The following is a 13933-nucleotide window of genomic DNA, read 5'->3' on the forward strand; positions in this document are numbered from 1 at the left end:
GGCAAGAAGGCTAACAGCATTTTGGGCTGTTTAAGTAGGGGCATTGCAAGCAGATCGAGGGATGTGATCATTCCCCTCTATTCGACATTGGTAAGGCCTCATCTGGAGTACTGTGTCCAGTTTTGGGCCCCACACTACAAGAAGGATGTAGAAAAATTGGAAAAAGTCCAGCGGAGGGCAACAAAAATGATTAAGGGGCTGGAGCACATGACTTATGAGGAGAGGCTGAGGGAACTGGGATTGTTTAGTCTGCGGAAGAGAAGAATGAGGGGGGATTTGATAGCTGCTTTCAACTACCTGAAAGGGGGTTCCAAAGAGGATGGATCTAAACTGTTCTCAGTGGTAGCAGATGACAGAACAAGGAGTAATGGTCTCAAGTTGCAGTGGGGGAGGTTTAAGTTGGATATTAGGAAAAACTTTTTCACTCAGAGAGTGGTGAAGCACTGGAATGGGTTACCTAGGGAGGTGGTGGAATCTCCTTCCTTAGAGGTTTTTAAGGTCAGGCTTGACAAAGCCCTGGCTGGGATAATTTAGTTGGGAATTGGTCCTGCTTTGAGCAGGGGGTTGGACTAGATGACCTCCTGAGGTCCCTTCCAACCCTGATATTCTATGATTCTATGAAGTACTGTAGTGCAATCTCTTTATCATGAAAGTTGAACTTACAAATGTAGAATTATGTACAAAAAAACTGCCTTCAAAAATAAAACAATGTAAAATTTTAAGAGCCTTCAAGTTCATACAGTCCTACTTCTTGTTCAGCCAATCGCTAAGACAAACAAGTTTGTTTACATTTGTAGGAGATAATGCTGCCCGCTTCTTGTTTACAATGTCACCTGAATGTGAGAACAGGCATTCGCATGGCACTGTTGTCACCAGCGTCATAAGATATTTATGTGACAGATGTGCTCAAGATTCATATGTCCCTTCATGCTTAAACCACCATTCCAGGGGACATGCGTCCATGCTGATGACGGGTTCTTCTCAATAAAACAATCCAAAGCAGTGCGGACTAATGCATGTTTATTTTCATCATCTGAGTCAGATGCCACCAGCAGAAGGTTGATTTTCGTTTTTGGTGGTTCGGGTTGTAGTTTCCACATTGGAGTGTTGCTCTTTTAAGACTTCTGAAAGCATGCTCCACAGCTCATCCCTCTCAGATTTTGGAAGGCACTTCAGATTCTTAAATCTTGTGTTGAGTGCTGTAGCTTTCTTTAGAAATCTCACATTGGTACCTTCTTTGCGTTTTATCAAATCTGCAGTGTTCTTAAAGAGTTCTTAAAATAAACAACGTGCTGGGTCATCATCTGAGACTGCTATAACATGAAATATATGGCAGAATGCAGGTAAAACAGAGCAGGGGACATCTTCTCCCCCAAGGAGTTCAATCACAAATTTAATCAATGCAAATTTTTTTAAATGACATCATCAGCATGGAAGCATGTCCTCTGGAATGCTGGCCAAAGCATGAAGGGACATCCAAATGCCTTGCAATGCCAGCTACAAAAGTGCCATGCAATTGCCTGTTCTCACTTTCTGGTGACATTGTAAATAAGAAGAGGGCAGCATTATGTCCTGTAAATATAAACAAACTTGTTTGTCTTAGCGATACAAGAAGTAGGACTGAGTAGAGTTGTAGGCTCTGAAGTTTTACATTGGTTTTTTTTAGTGCAGTTATGTAACAAAAAAAATCTACATTTGTAAGTTGCACTTTCATGACAAAGAGATTGCACCACAGTATTTGTATAAGGTGAACTGAAAAATACTATTTTTGTAATAATTTTAACAGTGCAAATATTTGTAATAAAAATATACACTTTGATTTCAATTACAACACAGAATACAATATATATGAAAATGTAGAAAAACATCCAAAATATTTAATACATTTCAATAGGTATTCTATTGTTTAACAGTGCAATTAAAACTGTGATTAATCACAATTAATTTTTTAATCGCAATTAATTTTTTTGAATTAATCACATGAGTTAACTGCGATTAATCGACAGCCCTAATTGATGGCATTCCTTCACTGCGAATACTGCAGTCAGATATGGTCATCCCATCTCAAAAAGGAGGTAGCAAAACAAAAAGGATCCTGACAAGGGAAATGAAAATTATAAGAGGCATGGAAAGTTTTCCATATAAGGAGAAATTGAAAAGATAAGAAGTATCACGTTTACAGAGGAGGCAAATATGAGGTTATGTGTTAGAGTTATATAAAATAATGAATACTATAGAGGTCATTCTCATCATAATACAAAATCAAGGAGACATTGTTACAAGTCATAATTAACACATGGAGCTCACATTACTAAGACAAAAATTAAGCAAGATTAAAAAAAATGATTAGCCATTTAAATAAACAATGAAAACCATCAACCCTCATGCTTTAAGATAGAAGTCATCCTCTAACAGCTCGGGGTTAGGAAGAAATTTCCCCAAAGTCATGTTGCAAAATTATGCATCAGATGTTTTTACATCTCTCTCAGAAGTATCTATCCTCAGAAGCACCTTGAATGCAGTGTAGCGTAGTGGATTGAGCACCAGAAAGGGACTCTAGATACATTGATTCTATTCCTGGCCCTGTAATTGGCCTACTAGAGAACCATGGGGAACTCATTTCACTGCCTTAGTTTCCCCATCTATAAAATGAGGATGATAATAACACTGAAATCCTTTGTAAAATGTTTTAAAATCTACTGATGAAAAGTGCTATATAAGAGCTACATACTATTACTGGGAAGTGTCAGAGCCAAGGCAGCCTAACCCTACTAAATGAACCATAGATCTGAACTACGGTGGCTATGTCAATTCTTATGTTCCTAAATTGAGCTAGATGAAGGCACAGAATAACAAATGTGCCATGACTCCAAATGTGTAACTTAAAAAAAAGAAAAAGGATTATGGTGCTTGTACCATAGGGCAAAAAACCAAAAGTTTCTGATTAATATTTTCTGATGTGGCCTAGACTATGTGTTGGACTACATGCCAACCTAGTAACTTGGACTACATGCCCCTGAAGTGGAGAAAGGGGAAGTGATAAACCATCTTACACGTTTTACATTTCTGTATGAGATAACTGAGCCCTGGGAACACACACAATAGTGGAAACTTAGTGTCCTATATTTCTCCCTTTCCCACAATCTGACACAGGATGTAGAGCCAAAAACCTACAGTAAGAGCATTAAGGTTGAAAAGTCAAGCACATACAAGTTAGGAAATGCCAGAGTTAAAGTTTCCTGTACAACCTTAATTTGGCACAGTCTTTAAATACATGATCACATACTACTTTTTCCAAAGGATGTCTGCCTCATTCGGTCCATGAGATGGGCCTGCACTGGGGATGAACCAAGGCGGTGTAAGGGATGATGCAGGGGCTTGCAGAAAGAGAAAGCATGATCTTGTGGTTAACGCAGATAAATGCCCCTTGGAGAATTGGATTCTATCACTGCCTGTGCCACAGACTCCCTATGTGATACAGGGCAAACCACAGAAACTGAAATTTTCACAAGTGGCTATTGTGTGTTATCAATTTTCTGGGTAACCAACCTGGGACATCTATTTGCAGAAATGCCGAGTACTCACAACTACAACTGAGGTCAAGGTGAGCTCTGCACTGAACATATAAAATACTAATACACTAAGTATTCTATAAAATTAGGCCCTAGTATTCTCAAATTGGGCCCCTAAGGTTCATGGACAATCGTAATACTGGTATTTCCTAACCTTTGAGTGCTTGATTTTGCAAATCAATGTTCTTTAATTTTTTTTTAACGTAATACATTATAATAGGTAACTACCGAAATGGCTCAAAATTATTTCCTATGCTCAAACATAAACTAGAGACTTCTTATGGAAAAAATGCATAGATAGTTTAGCTAGATAAAGACAAAAACTAAGTCATGCAATCATTCAAATGATTATATCTGACTGAATTTTCCTCTTTGCTCTTACTTCACCTGCATCACATTCGACAAGGTAATAATTTATGATAATCATATGAAAATATACAATTAATATTCATCACCTCTCATTTCTCATCACTTTAGATGATCAGTAATGCAGAGTGAAAATGCTGTCAGATTTCTAATTGCTTTGTAATGGGCCTGAAATAGGGAAATCATTAAAGACAAACAATCTGTCACTTGTCTGTTACCTTAACTATCTATCACTATAAAAGAAAACTCATTAAAGAAATTGCTAATGAGCTACAAAAGACTGTACTGAATGTGTCCCGCTGTACACTTTTCAAGAATACTGTATATCGCTTAAATAATTCCCAAGACATTTTCAATCATTTTGGGGGAGATTTATTGGAAAACATATTTTGGGGGCATTTTTTTAAAGCTACTTGTTCTCATCATCATGACATTTATTCTATCATATAACAAATCTCCTTGGAGACAAACTTCATTTTTCTTTATGTAGTGATAAATTTGAGCCAATTAAAGACAATTTTTGAGGGTCTGATCACCCACAACCTTGATTTATTATGTTCTCTTTTTAAAAAAGCAAAACAAACAAAAAAACTCCACCTTGCATTAATCCATTTAAAGTTTTGAAAATCCTACATCTTCCAAGGGTTTTCTGCAGCCTGATGAACAACCCTCACTTAATCTTGGCATACTCATTGATCTAACTTTATGCAATACTGATTACAAATAGTTGTCTATTGTGGTAGACAAAAGAGTCATTTTCAGGAGAGGGAAATCAGGATTCAGCACTTCCAATACGAACTGTTTGACTGAACTGTCTACTATAGATGTAATGGAAAAGCCAGTTCGGGGAAAAATCCTGCTCCCCTTACTCAGAAAAGAACAGTCACATTGAAAGCAGTAGGCCAGAAATCCCAGTGGTGAGACTAATACTGAAATCCTACGAGCAGTTCTGGCATCCATATTGTAAAAAGAATGTTGAGAAATTAGAGCAAGTGCAGAAAAGAGCTACAACAGTTATTTAAGGTCTGGCAAAATGCCTTAGAGAGTCTTAGAGAGAAGTGCTCAGTCATATCGAAAAGAAGACTGAGAGGTGACTTGACTACAGAATATCACAGGGAGAAAATACCAGGTACTAAAGTGCTCATTAATCAAGTGGAGAAAGGCATAACAAGAACCAATGGCTGAAAGTTCAAGACAGACAAATTCAAATATACAGACTTTTAACAGCAAGGGTGATTAACCATTTGAACAAACTATGAAGGGAAGTGGTGGATTCTCCATCTCTTGATGTGTTCAAATCAAGATTGGATGCCTTTCTTGAAGACATGCTTTAGTCAAACACAAGTTATTAGGTTCAATATGGGGTAACAGGGAGAAATTTAATGACGTGATATACAGGAGGTCAGATTAGGATTTAAACTCTATGAATCTATTAATCCTGCTCATTCTGAAGTCAATGGGACTGCCTGGATGAGTGGAGAGCAGGATATGGCCTTACATCAGTAAATAATAATTTAAATAAATATGAAAAGATTTTGGTTTATAGGTCAAGAATCAGGAAAGCAACCCTATTAAGGACTGTACTAAATCACATGCATAAAGTTAAGCACGTGGTCGCTTGAACAGGGATGGACACACTTAAGTGCTTTCCGTAATTTGGGCCACAGGAATGAAATACACTTTTTAGCTCTTCAGCTATAAAAATTTTCTATCAAATTTCTAATTCCTCAAAGCATACATATTTTATTTCCTCCTTGTCTTGAGAGCCTTTTTGTACAGGGTCGTAAATAATCCAGAGTCTCTATATTTCAGAAAGATCTGTCTTTTCATATTTTGTACAACCAACGCTGTTCCTTTACATCTATTTATCGGTATTCTTGCTATTCCTTTTTATGCACATGTACAACAAATATAAAACCAACACAAACAAAATTACAAAAACAAAAATAATCTAATAACCTTAAATGGCAGCTTGGAAAACGCAGGCTATTTACCAAAGATACAAATGTAGGGATACTTGGAATATTTTAGAACTCTCATCAGGTTGTGAAGAATGTAAATTAAAAGGGCAAAGTACATCGTTTATACATATCTTTTATTGGCCCAATAAAACACAAACTTTAAATTCAATTAATTTCCGCATCTTGAGTAAATTGCAAACCCCTAGCCTTCAAACATATTCTCTTACTCTTCTATCACAATGCAGCATGATAAAAAGTCACAATCTTCAATAAAATCTCTCTATTAAAAATATTAATTGTTTGAACCAAAAAATATTCACACAATTTCAGCATGGATCTGGATTATTCTATATTAACTCAAACTATGTATTCTTACCAGATAGCAATTTCTAACAATACCTCAGTCTATAATGGTATGTCATTTAACAAAACAATTGTTTAATTTTCTCCCATATCATGCTCTTTTACAATAACTACAATTTCAGCATGGATCTGGATTATTCTATATTAACTCAAATTATGTATCCTTACCAGATAGCAATTTCTAACAATACCTCAGTCTATAATGGTATGTCATTTAACAAAACAATTGTTTAATTTTCTCCCATATCATGCTCTTTTACAATAACTAATGATAACCATTAAAAAAATCTACAATATATTCTTAATAAAATATATATTACTTTCTATGGCCCAGATCATGCTGTCCTGTCCACACCTACAGAATGGGGTTCCCATAGAGGAAGTCTCCATAAGGTTCCCTTCACAGAGATCATTAGAGGCCCAGGCCCTGTGCTTTGCCAGTGTTGCCAATGTGTGCAATTTTATTAGAAGTCTCATGATATTCAAAGCCCCAGCTCCTGGAGAAAAGTGATTACATGAGAATTTTTGCTTTTATGTTTTAAAAAAGTAAGTTTCTAACCCTCATGATTGAGAAGTAAAACTAGGAAATATGACCCAAGTTCAATCTTCAGGCTCAAAAAAAACCTGGATGGCTAATAAATAGAACCCAATTTCTTTAACATCTCACGATTTTTAAGTCAATTTCATACTGTTGGGGGGCCTGATTCATCATTTTTGAATGTTTGTGGTGGCAATACTGCTTTGCACCACTGCTAGCAAACCTTTGGTTGTGAATGACATAGGCTAGGAGAATTCCAGACAAACAATTCCAGTTTGTTTTATCTTTTCTGGCTTATTTCCATGATGTTCATTCCCCACAACCCTGTCCACTTCTCCTTGGCCCTCCCACAGTGCAAACCCTGTATGGTCCAGAAGGAAGGATGGTGCTGTGGAGGAAGTTCCTCCTTGTTGCCATGCTTTTATAAGAGAGTCAAAGGCCCAGATCCTCGTAGAATCCCAATTCCCATTGAAATCAATGGGAGTTAGGTGCCTAAATACCCTCGAGTATCTGGGCCACGGTTCTTCCTTAGAAAATCTGGATGCTTGTTTCTAGCTGGTTTAACAGGGAGGAGGGTCCAGTCAAAGATGTTTTTATTAGGAGGTCACCGTTTTAGAAGAACAAAAGGTAGGCATGCTCAGAAGCCATTCAAAATCCAGCTCGTGGTACTACCCAGTTTATCCTTTTTTATCCAGTGGTTTGCATACTCACCTGGGATGTGGGAAACCCAGATTCAAGTCCCCAGTCTGCCTGGTAGGAAGAAGATATTCTGATATGGGGCTCCCTGAAAATCTCCTCTTGAACCATGGATAAATACTTTAAAGAGTCACTGGGTCACAGAGCATAAGAGTAAGAATGGCTCTGTAGCCTGATGGTTAGGGCACCCAGCTGGGAGGTAGAATACCCAGAGTCCAGTCCTCCTATTCCAATGACTCATTATTATTTATATACAGTGGAACAGTTTCAACACCAGAGATTTAGGAAGACCTACATTAGAATGTCCCACAGCTCAGTGATCAGAGACTGCTCCTAAGGGGTGAGAGACCCCTGTTCAAATCCTTTCTTCCCCATCCAGATGTGGGAGATCCCAGGTCTTCCACATCCCAGATAAGCATGCTAACCACTGGACTAAAAGTTATAAGGTGGGCACTAGCAGTACCAGCGCCTCCTCCTCCAGCTGTTTTATGTGGAGTGAGGCCAGTTAACTCATTCTCACGAGGAATAGCATAGGTGCCTAAGATGCCTGACTGTAGAAGAGGGGTTCCTGATTGTGGATTGCTAGCAAAGACAGGTGCCTCCCTGCAACCCAGATTTAGGTGCCTAACTGTGTAAGAGGGGCAAGGCTTAGCACAAACCCCTCTCATCAGTATCTCACATAGGATAACTTAGGTGGCACCCTGCCTAGCGTGATGATTTTTGTGGATCACATTCTTAGGCAACTATCTCTCACCATTCATTGTAAAGGATGCCTAACTCAGGCATTGTGCATCCCATTGTTATACCAATGATTTTCTAGGCTCCAAAAAATTAAAAATCTAAATTCCATAGACTTTCAATGGGATTTTAGCTCCTAATTGCCTAAATACCTTTTGAAAATGAAATTTAGGCTCCTAGCTCAGTTAGGCATTGAAACACAGAGCACACCAACATCTAAATACCTTTAGAAATCTGGGACGAAGTCCCTTTTTGGATCAGAGCCTTTGATCTTACACACAGATCATGTGGATGGATGCTTATGTTTGTGTAGAGCACTACTGACTTGAATGTGCAGATTCAATTTAAGGGTTGGGGTCTATCACAGCAATTAAATGAACTGAACAATAGATCTGAATGTGTAAAAAAAGGCATAAGAAAGAATCCCAAAAGAGATGGTGAGAACAACATGCATATTAAAAGGTCCAGAGCTGAGAAAACTTTAGTGTGCCCCCCTTTACATAGTTTTTATAATTTGTAGTTGTTACAAAGATTGTTACAGAATCAAATAGCCTATTTTTGTTTCAATTATTTGACAGACAGTTGAAAGTGCAGGGGAGTGAGAGTAAGGCCCCTATCCTACAACTTGTTCTATCCATTCAAAATCTCATTGACTTCAGAGTTCAATAGATATTTTGTTATGCTTATAATGCATTTACTCCCTCTCATTCTGAAATAAAGTGCACACGGGTTAACAGAATTGAAAAGCAGAATGTGAAGTTGCATTTTTTTTTTTTAAATTAATGTTTAGGCCTCATAGCCGGGAGGAAAACCCGCCAAAGGTGCACTAAATGCAAAGTGATGTAATGGTGTCTTCTTAAGTCTGCAAACACACAGACTGTAACAGAGGCTCTACTTGCACAATCCTACAACCTGTTTAGTGCCCTCCACTTCCATTGTAGCAAATGTAGTTTGAGATTGCTCAGAATTGCAGGATCAGCTATATGATAGTGTACAGCTCTTTTCAACTGGGTGTTACCTCTGAAATCTAAATCTAAATAATGATAATTTAATTATTTCATTGTTGATTATTTTCTCAGAAACACCAAGCAAATGTGATTATATTACAATAGTTTTTTGATACAAGGGTGGATATTGGGATGTGGGCAATGAGGAATATGGTTCAAATTCCCCAACAATCTGTTCAAGCCCCACAACATTTTCAGAAAATTTCCAATTCTTCCTTCAAGGAACAGAGGAAAATAAGAGATTAATTTCCCATTGTCAAAAACCTCAACTGCCTTCTGTGTGTCAAGAACTTAAATCACCTCCCAAACCCACATGGGTGCTAAAAGCTCAAACTGTTCCCTACCCAACAGTCAAAATCCAATGCTTCCTAACAACAGCTTCTATAATGCAATTATGAACTGTTAATAAAAAAGCTAATGTAATTCAAAAATGTGGGAGCAACAAGAAATAACAACAGAGTGGATTGCACTATTTATTTTCATGCTTAATTCAGTTAAAAACCCAAATACCCTATTTTTAATTTGACTGGAACTGCATGGAAATCAGCAATGGAGTGTCCTTGAAACTAGGGACCTTGCAGCAAAATGTAAACTTATTTTGCCTCACAGTCTGCATGTCCTCTTCTGTAACCCCTGAAATAATATTTTAAAAATCTACAAAAGATACTGACTTGGTTTTTACTAAATGTAAAAGTACCACATTTCTTCCTGAATTAATACATAATGAAAAGCTTCTGTTTTACACTTTATTTTCTGTAATGATATATTAAATAAAATATGATGAGTAAACCTATTCTTTGGACAGCAAGCCCTCATAATTTCTGTCTAAAGTCTCTGAGATTATGCTCATCTGGGTTTGAACTATATTTAGGCTCCAATTCTGCAGTGAATTCCATATGGGCGAACCCTGTGTGAAACAGCTTGCAGGATTGGGGCCTGAAAGCTCGATCCTGCAAACTGACCTTGATGGATTGAATTTAACTGATCTTTGTGCAGGGACAGCAACGTACCACAGGAGACCACATTTGGAGGATCTAGCCTTAAGAGAGAAATACCTTGTCTTGCATGTATAGGCTATACAGAAATTTTAACAACTATATTTACAGTATAATTCTTCTCTGAAAAGTGACTGTATCTTTTATGAAGCGTGAGTTAATTTACAGAGACTTTAGTGAAAAAATAATGTTTACTTTTTTTACTCCTGTTAGCTCTGCAGAAACCAACACTGCTCTAAGAGAGGGATCTGGATTCTCTTGTGGCTCATGCCTCATCAAAAGAATTGTTTCCTAAATTGCATTTGCAGGGCATTTCTGCCTTGTGTTACACCTGCTCATGTACTGCATTTCAAGTTTTTATTACAGGGCCAGTTTTACTCTTTATTACACAGGTATAGAAAAGGACAGAATTTTACCGCGCAGAAGCCTTTTTACAATACCTAAGACAGAAGGAACTCACCTTGATTCTTAGTTCTGGAATGAACTTGTAGGTCAGATGATAGATATTTTCCCCATGTAACCGTAAAGCCACTTGCATCTATACTGTCTGCATTACATTATGTGACTATAGCAAGATGGCACTGTCTTCGGTGTGCTGACAATCTACCTAACCCCCATTAATGGTCACAGGACAACCCCAATGGCCATATTGCCAGCTCTTCACAATATCTCTCCTTTGCACAATGGCAGCACAGCCTGGCTTAGAATAATAGAAATGTAGAACGGGAAGGGACCTCAATAGGTCATCTAGTCCATCCCCTGTGCTGAGGCAGGATGAAGTACACCTAAACCACCCTTGACAGGTGTCTGTCCAACCTGTTCTTAAAAACCTCCAGTAATGGGGATTCCACAACCTCCCAAGGTAAGCTGTTCCAGTGCTTAACTGGCCTTATAATTACTTTTTCCCCTAATATTTAAGTAAATCTCCCCTGCTGCAAACTAAACTGACCAATTCTGGTCCTATTCTCAGAGGTCATTTAACAATCATTTACATATTTGAAGACTATCATCACATCCTGCCTTAACCTTCTTTTTTTAGACTAAACATGCCCAGTTTTTTCAACTTTTTCTCATAGGCCACACTTGCTAAACATCTTATTTTTTATTTTTTTTCTCTCCTCTGGACTCTCTCCAATTTGTTCAAATCTTTCTTAAAGTGTGATGCCTAAAATTGGCAACAGTATGGGGGTTAACCTCTGAACATATTGTTGTTGAAAGAATGATCAAAAAAAGAAAGCAGAATGCAAACTCAAGCAAACTGTGTGAACTAAATTTGTTTGGACTAATATGAGGAAAGGTCTATGAATGATCAAAAACTTGTGTTGATTTTCAGATTTACTTTAAATGAGGATGCCATCTCCTTTTGGATAGTTACTTTCTAAGAAATACTTGCTACCTTGCTCAGCTGAGAGAATGGCAGTAAGCTCTGAGTTTGGTCAGGAGACTGGAGCATCATCACCATCACAGCTGCCACCACAAACTGGGGCTCAGGGATTTACCACCGAGGCACATGCATCTTTTTCCTAATACTAAAAGATGTTCCTATCAGCAGAGATAGGGAGAGGGAACTAGAAGACATCACCGTTTTCATGGCCATATGGTGAGCAATTCATAAAATGTGACTCTGAGGATCCTGCTCCCTCAATCCCAATCCTCTGTCTTCATTTCCATCCCTACTTTATTCCTTCTACCTCTCTTTTTGCCTTTGTCTAATAAGAATCTGGCTGAGCCAGCAGGGCCCAACCTTCTAATCTAAAATCTAATCTTGCAGCACTTTACTATGGTGGCTTGGCTGAGAGAACAGGCGCCTCTGGCTTGGTAAAAAGATCTACCAACCAGAGGGAACTGGGACGGGGCAGTATTTAAAGTATATGGGGGGAAGTGTGGGGGATGAGCAGAGGGAGTGTGGGGGATGAGTTTCTAACTATCTTTGAAGAGCTGGGTCTAAACTCTTGATTTTGTAAAGATGGACAACGCCCATTGCACACCTAGAAAAAAATCAAAATTTTATATTGAGTTGGGTCACTGAGCGGTGAATTTTAAGCACGTTTTTTATGACAGCGGCTACTTCCAGATGATAGAATAACAGAACTGTAGGACTGGAAGGTACTTCAAGACATCATCTAGTTCAGTGGCTCTCAACCTTTCCAGATTACTGTACCCCTTTCAGGAGTCTGATTTGTCTTACATACCTCTAAGTTAAACCTCACTTAAAAACTACTTGCTTATAAACTCAGATATAAAAATACAAAAGTGTCACAGCACACTATTACTGAAAAAATTCTTACTTTCTGATTTTATTATATAATTATTACATAAATCAGTCGGAATATAAATATTGTACTTACATTTCAGTGTATATTATAGAGTAGGATAAAAAAGTCATAGTCTCTATGAAATTTTAGTTTGCAGTAGTGCTTTTTATTTAGCCTGTTGTAAAACTAGGCAAATATCTAGACAAATTGATGTACCCCCTGGAAGACCGCTGCATACCCTGAGGGGTACATGGACCACTGATCTAGTCCAGCCCCCTTGCACTGAGGCAGGACCGTAAACCTAGATCTTCCCTGACAGTTGTTTGTTCAACCTGTTCTTAAAAACTTCAATAAAGGGGATTCCACAATCTCCCTTGGAAGCCTATTCCAGAGCCTAACTACCCTTATAATTAGAAAGTGTATCCTAATAGCTAACCTAAATCTCCCATGCTGCTCCCATTACTACTTGTCCTACCTTGAGGAATGATCACCTTTATCAAGACTAAACATGCCCAGTTTTTTTTTTAAATCACATAGGTCAAGGTTTTCTACCTTTTTATCATTTTTGTTCCTGTCTTTTAGATGCTCTCCAATTTGTCCACAACTCAGAGTGTGGGTCAACTGGTGCCTCACCACTGCAATAGAGCAGGACAATTACCTCCTGTGTCTTACATATGACACTCTTGTTAATACACTCTAGAATGATATTAGCCTTTTTCTCCACTGCATCACACTGTTGACTCCTATACAATTTGTGATCCATTATAACTCCCAGATTGCCTACACAATTATTCCCCATTGTGTAGTTACGCAGTTGATTTTTCCTTCCTAAGTGAAGTCCTTTGCACTTATCTGTATTGAATTTCACCTCGGCAGACCTGTCGGTATGATATTTCCCCCCTCCCACACACTTTTTTCAGAACACTTTAAGCAGAGGGAGTGTGAGGGATGAGTTTCTAACTATCTTTGAGGAGCTGGGTCTAAACTCTTGATTTTGTAAAGATGGACAACGCCCATTGCTTTCCCCATCTGTTACATAGCAACACACGCCTGGCATTTGCCAGTTGCTAGCTAAAGATAATTAAGGATCAGGCACTCACTAGAAAAGATACATTTCTCTCACACGGCCAGTACTAGTCCAGAGACCTCATGTCCCTGTCTGGGATGGTTAGTTCCTATGATAGTGGGGGGCCTAAGGATATATAGTGTATATGGTCACATGAATCATTATAGCATGCAAGATCATGTCTAATTTTGGCAATTAATTGATCTTTGACTATTAGCAGTAAATATGCCCAATGGCCTGTGATGGGATGTTAGATGGGGTGGGATCTGAGTTACTACAGAGAATTCTTTCCTGGGTGTCTGGCTGGTGAGTCTTGCCCATATGTTCAGGGTTTAGCTAATCACCATATTTGGGGTCAGGAAGGAATTTTCCTCCA

At 38.2% G+C, this 13933-nt stretch overlaps 1 protein-coding gene across 3 annotated transcripts in view; it reads right to left on the minus strand.

Annotated features, from left to right (window-relative positions):
* Positions 1 to 13933, minus strand: part of DCDC1 (doublecortin domain containing 1) — a 434351-nt gene that overhangs the window by 419783 nt on the left and 635 nt on the right. The window lies entirely within an intron of this gene.

Source organism: Mauremys mutica, chromosome 4 (genome assembly GCF_020497125.1).
Source record: "Mauremys mutica isolate MM-2020 ecotype Southern chromosome 4, ASM2049712v1, whole genome shotgun sequence".
Lineage (NCBI taxonomy): Eukaryota > Metazoa > Chordata > Testudines > Geoemydidae > Mauremys > Mauremys mutica.